General features: G+C 37.1%; 1 long non-coding RNA gene across 1 annotated transcript in view; it reads right to left on the reverse strand.

The window, feature by feature from the left end:
• Window positions 1-1,710: 1,710 nt before the first annotated feature.
• LOC141365919 (uncharacterized) overlaps window positions 1,711-15,640 on the reverse strand; it is a 49,385-nt gene continuing 35,455 nt past the window's right edge. The window contains exon 3 of the long non-coding RNA XR_012370878.1: window positions 1,711-1,903. This is a non-coding gene — a long non-coding RNA (uncharacterized lncRNA). The remainder of the gene's footprint in view (window positions 1,904-15,640) is intronic.

Consider the following 15,640-nt stretch of genomic DNA (forward strand, 5'->3'; position numbering starts at 1 on the left):
CCCTAACAGTAATTACTAACTAAGCTGTAACAAACAAGACAGCAAGAAACTTATGCAAAACTTAATAAATATTTTAAAATTACCTCTAAAACCCCGCTGGCACTGTCGTTGTCCTTTCGCGCCCAAACTCAAGTATATATCGCTTCAGCCCAGAGACTGCAGGTGGGAGGACCTTATGCCGCAAGTGGGAGGAGCTTATGCCGCAAGTAGGAGGGGTTTCAGAAATGTGCAAGTAGGAGGAGTTTACGCTTCAAATGGGACGGTGGTGAATCCTCTGGAAGTTTGTACAGCCCACTTGCGGCTAAAGCTCCACCCACTTGCTGCTAACCCACCCATTTGCAGCTGGGTCCGACCTCCGTTTATACCCTTTTCCCCAAACTTAACGTTCTAATCTTCTGCGCTTCTAAACTAAGTGGCGGTTGGCAACTGAAGGGTCATTACCGCCACCTACTGGACTGGGAGTAGCGCATTTAATAGTCAGTGGGGGAAATTTTTATTATATACTGTGTTCTTTGGGCTATTAAAATTGAGCAATAAATGAAAATGTATTAATTAAAGTTAATTTAAATTTCACACGATTTTTTTTTCTATAACACTTCACATAATTATATGCAAATTTGCTAGACAAACACTATAAGAGATATAAAAGCAACAAAACTAATGTTAGGTTATTTATTTCAGAACTTTACCAATTCCTGCAAAAATAAAATAAAATAATAAAATAAAAATGATAATGTCTTTGATTTTGACTTATGATTGTTTGACTTATGATTAGTTGGCAGTTTTCTGACGATGGTAAACTAAGGCGTTTCTGTCTAAGGCATTTAAGTCATTTTTGTTAAACGTATTTAAAATAGCTGTTGATTCCCCAAAATGATCATACATTTGAAATCTTCTTGAACACTCACATGATCTGACCAGATAATTTTTACTTGCTGTATAAAAGCAAAAAACTTGTCTGATGGTGGTCCTGGGGGGAAAGGTCTTTAGGTCATAAAATGAACAGGACTTTATAGGATCATAAATATTTTCACTAAATTATACAGAAATTCACCCAATTTGATTTGTGTTAAAGTGTGCAGATGAAGCTGACCAAAAATCAACATTGAGTCAATGTTTTGGCTTTTCAACATTGAAAAATAAATTTATTATAAACATTGATTCAATGTTTGGATTTTCAACATTGAGAAAGCAATACATTAGCAACATTGATTCAATATTATTTAGCATTGAAATTTCAACCTTGACCATGATGATTCTGATGGAATTTCAACATTTAATCAATGTCACCTTGCTATCTGGGTAGCTTATGTAAAATTGACTACCCATTCAAAAGTTATGTGATCACTTTCACTTATTAATATTTTCCCACATATAATAGAAAATTCATTAAAACTGAAATAACAAAGAACATAATGAAGTCAATACTATGACTGAAAACAATCCAAAATAAATAAAAAAAGAAACACTTAACTTTAGTGGTAATTTTTTATAATAGTTTATAAATGTATAAAGGGATGAAATTTGTTAGTTTAGTGCAAGGTTATAATAAGTCTTAGTTAAGATAAGGTTAAGAAAATATTTACTTAGGCTACTTTTATAAAATAATGTATATTAAAAAGATAAAACCACTGCTTATATATTTTCAAGTATTTGTGATGACTGGTTTGAAAAATCAGGAAGCAAATGCAAGTTAAATGAACAAGGTTTATTGAACAGATGACACAGATGATATGATGGTATGTAGGACAGACAAAGGCTGCAGTGACGAATCCTAGTGCTCGTGAGTGAAGTCAGGATGACGGATGAAACCGGATACACAGACAGGCAGAGCTCCAAGCGAAGACGAGACCACAGGAATACACGACACGATAAACACAGGTAAGACACGTAGCATAATCATCTGTCAGTGGGAAGAGAGAATGGGTGAGTATATATGCCGTTTGAGTAACTACCACCAGCTGGAGCAAAGCAATCACGCACACCTGCACTCACTCAGATCATTAGCGATCAGACACGCACACACACACACACTTCAGTCATACAGACAAACACAACACAGAAAGTCACGATGGACTTATCCTACCGTGACAGTATTATTATACATTAAATAATAGAAATTAAACATGACATTTACAGAAATATTGTACTTTTTTGAACGTTAAAATTAGAGCCCGACCGATTTATCGTTTTGCCGATTTTATCGGCCGATATGAGCATGTCGCAGATATATCTGTATCGGCGTATAAGCCGCAGATATGCGCCGATATGAACGTTTGTTACAGAACACATTAAATGCATTTGAAAGATGTAAGTACTTGTTTGTCCAGCAGAGTGCGCCCTACTGGTTGCTAATGGTGACCCAGGTCACTCACTGTAGTGACACCAGCCAATCCCCCACCCCCTTCACTTCAGTCAGTCTCTCAGTTCAGGTAACGGCAGTCATGCAGTGTCTTCTTCACAACATTGTTACACCTGGTATTAAGACGCGCTTTGGTCGATTGGATTATAAATGGACAAGAGAGACGCATTCCCGTTTACATTTGGTGTTTTTAATCTGTCTCTTTGTCGACTTGCGAGTTAAAACGCAAGCGGGAGAAATGACGCGAGATGGAGAAATGACACGTTTAAACTACGCGCAGCCGTGCACTTATATATCACTATATGAGATTACTGCTGCTTGTGTTGTTAGTTAACAGGCTAATTTCAGAGCAATTGATTCAATAAGCTCGCGCAACTCTACACCCTTGCTAAATAAAAGAGGCGGAGCGAAGACGCTTTAGTTTTATAAAAGTCTAAAGTTTGCACGGAACCCTGGGTTTGTGTTATAAAAACGTGCACAACATTAAACATAGTGTACATTAGTATGTGCTCCGTCAAGCATTGTCTTCGTAACGGTGAGTGGCTAACAAATTTGTGAAGTACACAACTTACTGTAAAGCTAATAATCAATGACTTCATAAGTTTATAACGTTATTCTTGTCAAAACTGCAAATGATGCAAGGGTAACACTTTATTATAATGTTCATGATTTAACATTAGTTAATGTATTAACTAACATGAACAAACCATGAGCAATACATTTGTTACAGTATTTATTCATTTTTGTTAATGTTAGTTAATAGAAATAAAGCTGTTCATTGTTTGTTCATGTTAGTTCACGGTGCATTAACTAACGTTAACCAAATTTTAATAAAGTATTAGTAATTGTTGAAATTAACATTAATAAAGATTAATAAATGCTGCACAAGTGCAGTTCATCATTAGTTCATGTTGACTAATGTAGTTGGCTAATGTTGACTAATGAACATTGTAATAAAGTGTTACCGATGCAAGTTTTATGTATTTTGTTCTCTTTGTGTTTTAAAGTTATTTATAATAAGTCAAGTTTACTGTTTAGTGCACTGATATCCGACTCATTTTGGATAATAAAGTTTATTGTTAACTTCTTGCCTATAGTACATATCTTTATCACATCAATATAAGTGTTGGATCACCACATTTGTGAGTGATCATTGCATTGCATTGTATTTATTCATATACAGTATATTATGTTAAAGTATATAGTGTATTCTATGTACAGTACTGTAGTATAATATACTGCAGTATATGTGTACTGAACTATAATAAAGATATCGTCCGATATATCGTTATCGGTCTTTTTTTACTCCCTAATATCTGTATCGGCATCGGCCCAAAAAAACGCATATCGGTCGGGCTCTAGTTAAAATAGCTCTGCAGCCCCCCGATGAAATGTCAGTCTCAGAAATGGCCCCAAGCCAGTTTGAGTTTGAGACCCCTGGTTTAGGGTTTCTTCAGCTTTTTACTTCGGGTTGTAACGATAATAATACGTACTTACTAACCAGCAGAGTTTTGGTAAACGTGGGTTCGTTCAGACGTGAATGCGACTCGCATTGCGTCTCTGCCTGTCAGGGAATTTTTTTCTTTTTCAACCCTTTAACTGCCACACCAAGAAACAGGCATTTGAAAATTTTTTTGTTTGCATTTCTTATCTCCTTATGTCACTACTTAACACAATCACTGTATTTTTTTTCAACACATCCCATCATTTTTTAAAAATCGGCCTCTACCAAATGGTTGATATGTCACTTAAAGGAATTCAAACACATACTATGGAAATTAGAAAATATGAACTATAATACTAATTTTTTACAAACATAATCAAAATAAAATGGTTTTGTATATTAAATCTTCTTTATTTATTGAAGTATAACATATTAAAATATTTCAGGTTTTCATTTTAACGCAGGACATGAAATGTTTTCATGTTTTTTGCAATAAAAATGACCAAAAGTAACAAAAATAAGGACTTTCTGCATTTAAAACCTAAAATAAAAGAAGGCCAAAGATAGTAATACAATGGCACTTTAGTATTTTATGATTTAAGAAACACACTGTCAAGTTTGGTAGTGCAACATAATTTTTTTTGTCTTTTTTTAGATAAATTAAAGGGGTCAGGGCATGAAAATCTGAGATTTTCCATGTTTAAGTGCTATGATTGGGTCCCCAGTGCTTCTATCAACCTAGAAAATGTGAGAAAGATCAACCCAGTAACTTAGTTTTTGTAAACCATTCTCTGTAAGCATGTGAAAAAATAGGTAATTGAAATTTGGCTCCCCTTGTGATGTCAGAAGTAGCCCTTATTATAATAATACCACCCCTTAATTTGCACTTTCCAACCACAGCACTGCCATTTCCAGTGTTTTAATCCAGAGAGGGAGAGACAGAGAAAATAATTCACAGCACAACTAAGTTTCAATTTCAACAAACCACCATCATTGTGATCGGGGTTTGCACTTCGTCCGCTCATTTGCACTTTAAAGGACACACCCAAAACTGCACATTTTTGCTCACACCTACAAAGTGGCAATTTTAACATGCTATAATAAATTATTTATTTGATATTTTGAGCTAAAACATCACATATGTGCTCTGGGGACACCAAAGATTTATTTGACATCTTAAAAAAGTCTGGTGACATGGCCCCTTTAACATTTCTTTGTAAACCAGCAATGCTGTTTAGAGTAAGCCAACGTTGCAAACAATCCTTCAAACAATTTAAAACATCATTTAAAAAATAATGATTGATTAATTAATCAGTAATTATGATTTCCATACATTAATTATATGAATTCATTATAGTTATTTCAAAAAAATATCCAGAAGTGGCAAAAATACATACTTAAGAAATGATCTCAATATATTAAATAAGAAATAACAATAGCGGTGTCATATTCATAGCTGTGAATGATTAGAAATGTATATTTCATAGCAAATAGTACACTCTGACTGCAGAAATGGATGATCTGAAAACATTACCCTAGCTTTTCTACTTTTACCATTAAGTGACAAATCAACCGTTTGGTTGAGCATGTTTTTGAAAAATTATTCAAAACATACGAAAGTTTTTTCATGGCACCAAGTAACATAATTATGTAAAGTTAGGGCTCTTACAGTGTAATATGTAAAAAAAATATGGTTTCCTTGCAAAATTTCACCAAGAACAGGTCATATAACAGAAGTGATTTTTTTCTTTCTAAAATCCACATAACAAGATGTGTTGTGACAAGTGCTGTTGATTGACACATTGATATCTAGTGGATTTTTTTGGCAAAACATATCTTACACAAAAAAGTAGAGATGGCTCAATCAGCTTGAGTTAAGTTAGGTACTCCTCTCAATAACATATAGGGACTCAAAATGTGCTCAACCGTTTGGTTGAGCTGGCAGATCAGCTGTCTCTAACCAGTAACCAGACACTGAGTGTCTGACACGTTTTTGCTGTATTTCATAAAAAAATAAAGGTATTAAGCTAGTGTTATAAATGTTATATATTATATAGTGTTATATATTACAAATTAATTATTAACTCATTCACCGCCAGCCTTTTTGAGAAAAGTTGCCCACCTGCATTTTTGTGATTTTAACAAAAGTTTCACAAAATTCCTTGCAGGAAAAATTATCTTCTATAAATATATAAACATACAAATTATATCAAATTAAAGAACACACCCTCTGCTTTCAAACAAACAATAAACAAACAAACAAACAAACAAAATGGGGAAAAAACGTTTTATTATATATTTACTTTTTCCACTTAATTTAACCACTGAAATATGGATATTTCTCTTCAAAAATACAACATTTTGAGGAAAAAGCTTAAAAAATTGCGTTTTTGTAAAGGAATTTATATTAGATACCAGACTCAGAATGACTATCAAACATAAAGGCATTTAAAATCAGTCATTACTTCTTTTTAACTTCCGTTTTTGATAAACTCGGTTTTGGCGCCATCCAGTGGATACAAGCGGTATTACACTTTCACTTTGAAATTCGTCCAGAAAGGCATATTAATTAGTTCAATATTACCTCATAATTGACGAGATAACTAATAAAGAGATAAGAGATAACTCGTCAATGGCGGGGAATGAGTTAAGCCACACACACACACACACACACACACACACACACACACACACTCACCTGGTGTGGAAATAAAAAATAAAAATGAACCAAAAAATCAATAAAAATAAAATAACACTGATCATAAAAAAATAAAAGTTAAAAAAGAAAGTTATGTTGTTCATTACATTTTACTTCATAATTGCATACTGCAGCACTGCATTGTTTTGATTCCATTGTTGCAAAACTTGTTCTGTAATATAGTTTGTTTGCTATCGTGATCAAAACCATTGCTCTGAAGCTCAATCCGGATGCTGTCCTGTAAATATTTTTGTATTCCGCAATAAATATAACAATTTCTGATCAACCCATATATTAATTGCATGATTAAAATAAAATACTGGTTAAAGCCCCACCCATTTCACGACAAACCCCGCCTACTTCCCACTCCGAGTACAGATACAGATAATTCATATGGTTAACAGATACAGATACATATACAGATAATGCTGTACTCGCTCATCCCTAGTATTTATTATCATTAAAATAGCTTAACATAATTATAGAAAATATTTGTTGTTTTGTTTACCCTGTAGAAATGAAAAGCTTGTCAATTTGATCAAGAACTCTTATGAGGGCATGGCATGCAGGGTGCTTTGTGAAGGACAGCTAACAAAGAGCTTCCAGGTAAAGACAGGGGTGAGGCAGGGCTGTCTACTGTCACCGTTTCTGTTCCTCTTGACCATAGATTGGATAATGAAGTCTGTCACTGACGGAAAGAGGAACGGTATTCAATGAACAATGTAGAACAACCTGGAGGACTTATACTTTGCAGATGACCTTGCCCTCTTGTCACACAGCCATCAGCAAATACAGGAGAAGAGAACAAAACTGCTCTGTGTGTCAGCACAGGTTGGACTCAAGATCAATAGAGGAAAGACAAAAATTCTTAAAGTGAATGCCACAAGTCAGGAGCCAGTGATGCTAGAAGGGGAAGCCCTGGAAGAAGTGGACTCTTTCACATACCTCGGTAGTGTGGTGGACAAGCAGGGTGGAACAGAGGCGGACTTTAAAATCAGGATAAGAAAAGCACGCACAGCATTAATCCATCTTAAAAACATTTGGAATTCAAAAGAAATCAGCCGCCACACCAAAATTTGCTTATTCAACTCAAATGTTAAGGCAGATTTGCTTCATGGAGCTGAGACATGGAGATTTACAAGGACCACTTTAAAGAGGATCCAAACTTTTGTCAACGGATGTCTGCGAAGAATCCTCTCAATCCACTGGCCCAAGATTATATGAAAAACTTATTTGTGGCAAATAACTTACCAGTGTCCTGCTGAAGGGGAGATTGTAAGACGGAGATAGGCCTGGTTAGGCCACACTCTGCGAAAACCGACAGATAACATCACCAAACAGTCACTCACCTGGAATCCTCAAGGGAAAAGAAAACGGGGAAGGCCAAGAAACACCTGGCGCCGTGACCTTGAAGCAGACATCAAAGTGACTGGCCTGTCCTGGGGCGAACTGGTCAGATTAGCACAGAATCGAAAGAGCGGAAGGGAAGTCGTTGATGGGCTATGCACCAGGAGGTGCAATGGGCCTAAGTAAGTAAGTAGAAATGTGTTTTTTTCATCCCAGGTCGAGTCAGCCAACTTTGGCTTAACTTAGCACTTTACTGTATACGTTATATTATTAATATGCTCGCTTGTACGGTTTAACCTTAGCCGCTATATCTACTTCTTATATTACCTATTGATTTTCTGTGTTCTCCTCTACATCTTCTCGTGTAAAGCTGCTTTGCAACAATTAACACTTGTGAAAAGCGCTATATAAATAAAATTGAATTGAATTGTGCTCTGAGGACATCACAAGATGAAAATGACACACAGCTTTGACTACATGTATTCTTATTTAATGCAAATTACAGAAAATCGTTAAAGGACAATTTCCATAAATGGTTTATCACTGCTTTTGGGACTGTAGGAACCCCTGTCCCAAATCCGTTCCAGTTTGTTAATGGTCCAACCTTTCTCCACTGCCTTCTGTCTTCTGGACAAAAAGACTTGTACGTAGAATGATATTCATAGACTACACTTCAGCATTTAATACCATCATCCTCCAATAGCTCATTCACAAACTGGTTCAGCTTGGCCTTACTATCTTGTTATGCAACTGGCTGCTGGACTTTCTGACTGTGAGTCCTCAGGAAATAAGTGTTGGCAGTAACACATTTAGCAAAATCAAGCTTAACACAGGGGCTACTCAAAGATGTTTGCTTAGCATTGTCCTATTGAATCTGCTCTCCAACACCTGCACTATCTCTTTAGCTGCATTATCTCATTAACAAAAGAGATAAGATAAAATATAGCTGCTGCAAGCAGCAATGCCGGGGTCAAGCCGAAAAGGGCACAAAAGGATGTAACATTGAGATTGTATAAACAGATTGAAGAACCTAGGTAAACCTAATAATTTTAGATGAAAAACAAAAAAGAAACAAAAATAATCTATGTTCTTGTCTACTGCAATCGTCCTTCTGTTATTGACAATCATGGAACATTAGAGCACTGAAGGACATGTGAGTGGTGTTTGCAGTGGCAAAACATGGGTCACATCATGTTACAAGAAAGTTTAATTAGTCAAGAGAGACCATCCCCGTGTCTCTATGATGTTGTGATGCAGAGATATGGCTTTTGCAAAAACGGTTAAAAAGGTATTCTCAATGGTTGCTAGGGAGTGAATTGGCAACCACCAGTGATTATAGTCAAGCCATGAAAGGAATAACCCATGATGACTCATGGTTTTAGATGTGTTGTTGCAGTAGTTTAGGCAAAAATACCATATTCTATCTCAAAACCAGTAGGTGGCGCAATGACAAAATTGTGCATGCAACATCAGGTCATGATTGTGTTACATCTAGCTAGTTTTATGACTATACACTTTAGTTTAGTTAAGAAACAGTTGTATGACCATAGGGCTGGCTTGTTATCAAAGGTTTTGTTCAATTATAAGGCCATCTAGTGGTGAAAGCATACAATTTTTTGTGTGGCCTCAGCGAATCAAAACTGGTGAAAAAATCTCTTTTCGTTACAAAGTTACAACCATTTATGTGTAAAAAACACAAAATTTGAAGGTAATTATTCGTTTTTTGCAATTTTCGGCCATTTCTGATGAAAATTTTAATATTACACCAATAGAACTTTTTGTTTACAACCATTTATGTGTAAAAAACACAAAATTTGAAGGTAATTTTTTGTTTTTTTGCAATTTTCGGCCATTTCTGATGAAAATTTTAATATAACACCAATAGAACTTTTTGTTCAGAAGGTAAAGTTAAGTTCTTCCTATGGTGTTTTCGAGTCGATCGGAATAACGCTCGCGGAGATATTCGTGTATGTTTTTTAAGTGCTGTTTTGCTGCGCAGGACTTACCGTAAGGCGAAATCTGGCATGTTTGGTATCGTTGGACTCGGCGACTACTCAGGACTCCTAAAAATCAAGTCCCTCAAAATATGTTGATCGCAGCCAAAGTTGTAGGTTTATAAAACATTTGTCTGGCCACTAGGTGGCGCTGCAACGAAACTGTGCATGCACCCTCAGTTTCTGACTGGCATCACAAGTACCAAGTGTCGTGTCAATAGGCCTAAGTTTGGCGAAGATACAGCCTAAAGCCTGTTTTTTTACGCTCTATGTAAAATTCGTTAAGGTGGTATACGACAACAGATTGCTGTATCGAAATTCTTTTGATAACTTTTTGCCATGAGTGTCATGCTCCCGTAGTTCCTGACTGGCATCACAAGTACCAAGTATCGTGTCAATAGGCTTAAGTTTGCCGAAGATACAGCCTCAAATCCGTTTTTTTGCGCTCTACGTAAAATTAGTTGACGCGGTTTACGGAAACGGATTGACAAATTGACATGAATTCCATAACTTTTTGCCGTGAGCGTCTGTAGATGCTACATACCGATTTTCGTGGAAATCGGGCAAAAGCTCTAGGACGAGTTCGCAAAAGTAGGTTTTACGAATAATTCAAAATGGCGGAAAAAATTTCATGACGGAAAATGACGTCATAGAGTCTATTCGAATCGGCTTGAGCCAAGGAATCAGAGGAAGCAAGAATTAAATTTCTAGGACGTATGGGTCAGAAGTTATAAGCAAAAACGTAAGTGCAACTTTGGACTGTTGGTGGCGCTAGCGGGTTAGACATAGAGACTCCAAATTTGCTGTGGGGACACATTGGACTGTCCTTTATCAGTGTGCCAAATTTCATAACTTTCCTACGTACGGTTCTATGGGCTGCCATAGACCGCAATGGCGGAAGAAGAAGAAGCAGAATAATTATTATAATAAATATAGCTGCAAGCAGCGATACCGGGGTCAAGCCAAACATGGCAAAAATTATTCATACGTGATGACTGTCATGATTTAAGATCTAAGTTTGCATTAGCTTTAGGAAAAAAATAGTAATTTTTTTGTATCTTGAGACCACTAGGTGGCACTGTGCCGAAACAATAGATGGTGCCTCAGGCCATGACTGTGATGACACATACCAAATTTAGTGTAAATACGATGAAGCGATACGGAGATATAGCCTTAAATGACTTGACCACTAGGGGGCACTGATCAAAACAATAGATCGTGACTCAGGTCATGATTGTGATGACACCCACCAAATTTGGTGTAAATACATTAAAGTGATGCAGAGATATAGCTTCAAATCTCTTGACCACTAGGGGGCGCCGAAAAGTTTACAAGCTTTTCAGAACATGTTGCTTATGAACCATACCAAGTTTCATAACAATACACAATTGCGTTTCTGAAATACTTGAACTTAAAGAAAAAATTCAAAATGGCCGACACACAAAATGGCCGACCAAAAACCATTTGGTATCGTTAGACTCGGCATGCCAAACGAAATCTAACAAAACCACACTCATAATTTTACATTGAAGTTTGCAGTAGTTATAAGCAAAAATAGACATTTTTTAAATCTCGTGACCAGTAGGGGGCAGTGTGACGAAATGGTGCATGCACCCTCAGGTCATCACTGTTATGACATATACCAAGTCTCATATTAATACGCAAAAGTTTTGCGAAGATACAGGCTCAAACACATTTTGGCGTGCTCGCACTCGCATTCTTTGATGCGTGATACGACAACAGATAGGTCTACCAAAAAGCTTTTGATAACTTTTTGTCTGGAGTGTCTCTAGATGATGCATACCAAAAATCAAGCCAATCACACGAGCGCTCTAGGAGGAGTTCGAAAAAGTAGGTGTTCAATATAATTCAAAATGGCTTACAGGAAGTAGGTTTGACCCAGACATATTTGGTACAGTCGGACTCAGCATGAGCCAAGGAATCAATAGAGTGAAGTCTTATGTCATAGTGGCAATTTAATCAAATGATATAAAGATTTTAAACAATTTATTTACATATCCTGACCATTAGGTGGCGCTGTCCTAAAGATTTATAGGTGCGCTCAGAACATGTAACTGATGAACCATGCCAAATTTCGTAGCGATAGGCCATTCTGTTTGTGAAATACTGAACTTAATGAGAAAATTCAAAATGGCCGACACCCAAAATGGCCGACCGAAAACCGTTTTTTATCGTTTGATTCGGCATGCCTCAAGGTATCTAACAAGACCACCTTCATGATTTTAGACTCAAGTTTGAAGTAGTTAAAAGCGAAAATAGGCATTTTTCGAATCTCGTGACCACTAGGTGGCGCTGTGACGAAACGTTGCAGGCACCCTCAGGTCATGACTGTAATGACATATACCAAGTTTAGTGTCGATACACCAAAGTGTTGCGAAGATACAGCCACACGTCCATTTTGGCGTGCTCGCCGCCATATATGTTGTTAATTTATGTGAGAACGCATTGGTCTATCAAAAAGCTTTTGATAACTTTTTGTCAGAGGTGTCTCTAGATGCTATATACCAAAGGAGATGCAAATTAGACAAACGCTCTAGGAGGAGTTCGAAAAAGTAGGTTTTACGGAAAATTCAAAATGGCTGAAAGATGTGCATGACACAAATGACATCAATGCATGCAATTGAATCATCATGAGCCAAGGATTCAGAGGAAACAAGAATTTAGTTTCTAGGACTCATGGGTCAGAAGTTATGAGCATGAACATAAGTGGACTTTTGGACTGTTGGTGGCGCTAGAGAGTTTGAGTTAGACACACCAAATTTGCTATAGTAACTTCTAAGACTGTCCTGTACATGTGTGCCAAATTTCATAACTTTCCTATGTACGGTTCTATGGGCTGCCATTGACTTCAATGGCGGAAGAGGAATAATAATAATAATAAATATAGCTGCAAGCAGCGATACCGGGGTCAAGCCAAACATGGCAAAAAATGATTCATACGTGATGACTGTCATGATTTCACATCTAAGTTTGCAATATTTTTATGAAAAAATTGCAATTTTTTTGTATCTTGAGACCACTAGGTGGCGCTGTGCCGAAACAATAGATGGTGCCTCAGGTCATGACTGTGATGACACATACCAAATTTAGTGTAAATACGATAAAGCGATATGGAGATATAGCCTTAAATGACTTGACCACTAGGGGACACTGACCAAACCATAAATTATGACTCAGGTCTTGATTGTGATGACACCCACCAAATTTGGTGTAAATACGATAAAGCGATACGGAGATATAGCCTTAAATGACTTGACCACTAGGGGGCACTGACCAAACCATAAATTATGACTCAGGTCTTGATTGTGATGACACCCACCAAATTTGGTGTAAATACGATAAAGACATGCAGAGATATAGCTTCAAATCTCTTGACCACTAGGGGGTGCCGAAAAGTTTACAAGTTCTTCCAGAACATGTTGCTGATGAACCGTACCAAGTTTCATAACTATACGCAATTGCGTTTCTGAAATACTTGAATTTAAAGAAAAAATTCAAAATGGCCGACACACAAAATGGCCGTCCTAAAACCATTTGTTATCGTTTGACTCGGCATGCCTCACGAAATCTAACAAGACCAGTCTCATAATTTTACATTCAAGTTTGCAGTAGTTATAAGCAAAAATAGACATATTTTATATCTCGTGACCAGTAGGGGGCAGTGTGACGAAATGGTGCATGCACCCTCAGGTCATCACTGTTATGACATATACCAAGTCTCATATTAATATGCAAAAGTTTTGCAAAGATACAGGCTCAAACACATTTTGGCGTGCTCGCTCTCGCATTCTTTGATGCGTTATACGACAACGGATAGGTCTACCAAAAAGCTTTTGATAACTTTTTGTCTAGAGTGTCTCTAGATGATGCATACCAAAAATCAAGCCAATCACATGAGCGCTCTAGGAGGAGTTCGAAAAAGTAGGTGTTCAATATAATTCAAAATGGCCGACAGGAAGTAGGTTTGACTCAGACATATTTGGTACAGTCAGACTCAGCATGAGCCAAGGAATCAATAGAGTGAAGTCTTATGTCATAGTGGCAATTTAATCAAATGATATAAAGATTTTAAACAATTTATTTACATATCCTGACCACTAGGTGGCGCTGTCTGAAAGATTTATAGGTGCGCTCAGATCATGTCACTGATGAACCATGCCAAATTTCGTAGCGATACGCCATTCTGTTTGTGAAATACTGAACTTAATGAGAAAATTCAAAATGGCCGACACCCAAAATGGCCGACCGAAAACCGTTTGGTATCGTTTGACTCGGCATGCTTCAAGGAATCTAACAAGACCACCTTCATGATTTTAGACTCAAGTTTGAAGTAGTTATAAGCAAAAATAGGCATTTTTCGAATCTCGTGACCACTAGGTGGCGCTGTGACGAAACGTTGCAGGCACCCTCAGGTCATGACTGTAATGACATATACCAAGTTTCGTGTCGATACACCAAAGTGTTGGGAAGATACGGCCTCACGTCCGTTTTGGCGTGCTCGCCGCCATATATGTTGTTAATTTATATGAGAACGCATTGGTCTATCAAAAAGCTTTTGATAACTTTTGGTCTGGGGTGTCTCTAGATGCTACATACCAAAGGACATGCAAATCGGACAAACGGTCTAGGAGGAGTTCGAAAAAGTAGGTTTTACGAAAAATTCAAAATGGCGGAAAGATGTGCATGACACAAATGACATCAATGTGTGCATTTGAATCATCATGAGCCAAGGATTCAGAGGAAACAAGAATTTCGTTTCTAGGACTCACGGGTCAGAAGTTATGAGCATGAACATAAGTGGATTTTTGGACTGTTGGTGGCGCTAGAGGGTTTGAGTCAGACACACCAATGTTGCTATAGTAACTTCTGAGACTGTCCTCTACATGTGTGCCAAATTTCATAACTTTCCTACGTACGGTTCTATGGGCTGCCATTGACTTTAATGGCGGAAGAACAAGAAGAAGAATAATATATAATAATAATAATAATAAGAAAACTAACAATAACAATAGGGTTCTACGCCCCTTCGGGGCTTGACCCCTAAATATAGCTGCAAGCAGCAATACCGGGGTCAAGCCAAAACCAGTAGATGGCGCAATGACAAAATTGTGCATGCAACATCAGGTCATGATTATGTTACATCTAGCTAGTTTAATGACTATACACTTTAGTTTAGTGAGAAACAGTTGTATGACCATAGGGCTGGCTTGATATCAAAGGTTTTGTTCAATTATAAGGCCATCTAGTGGTGCAAGCATACAATTTTTTTGTGTAGCCTCAGAATGTGCTCATGCATCAGCGTATCAAATCTGGTGAAAAAATATATTTTCGTTACGAAATTACAACCATTTATGTGTAAAAAACACAAAATTTGAAGGTAATTTTTCGTTTTTTGCAATTTTCGGCCATTTCTGATGAAAATTTTAATATAACGCCAATAGAACTTTTTGTTCAGAAGGTAAGGTTAGTTTCTTCCTATGGTGTTTTTGAGTCGATCGGAATAATGCTCGCGGAGATATTCGCGCATGTTTTTTAAGCGCTATTTTGATGCACAGGGCTAACCGTAAGACGAATCCTGGCATATTTGGTATCGTTGGACTCGGCAACTATTCAAAACTCCAAGGAAAGAAGTCCCGTGAAAATACGTCATTCACAGCCAAAGTTATAGGCGTATAATACATTCGTCTGGCCACTAGGTGGCGCTGCAACGAAACTGTGCATGCACCCTCAGTTCTTGACTGGCATATCACGTACTAAGTTTTGTGTCAATAGGT

Source organism: Misgurnus anguillicaudatus, chromosome 8, assembly GCF_027580225.2.
Source record: "Misgurnus anguillicaudatus chromosome 8, ASM2758022v2, whole genome shotgun sequence".
Taxonomy (NCBI): Eukaryota; Metazoa; Chordata; class Actinopteri; order Cypriniformes; family Cobitidae; genus Misgurnus; species Misgurnus anguillicaudatus.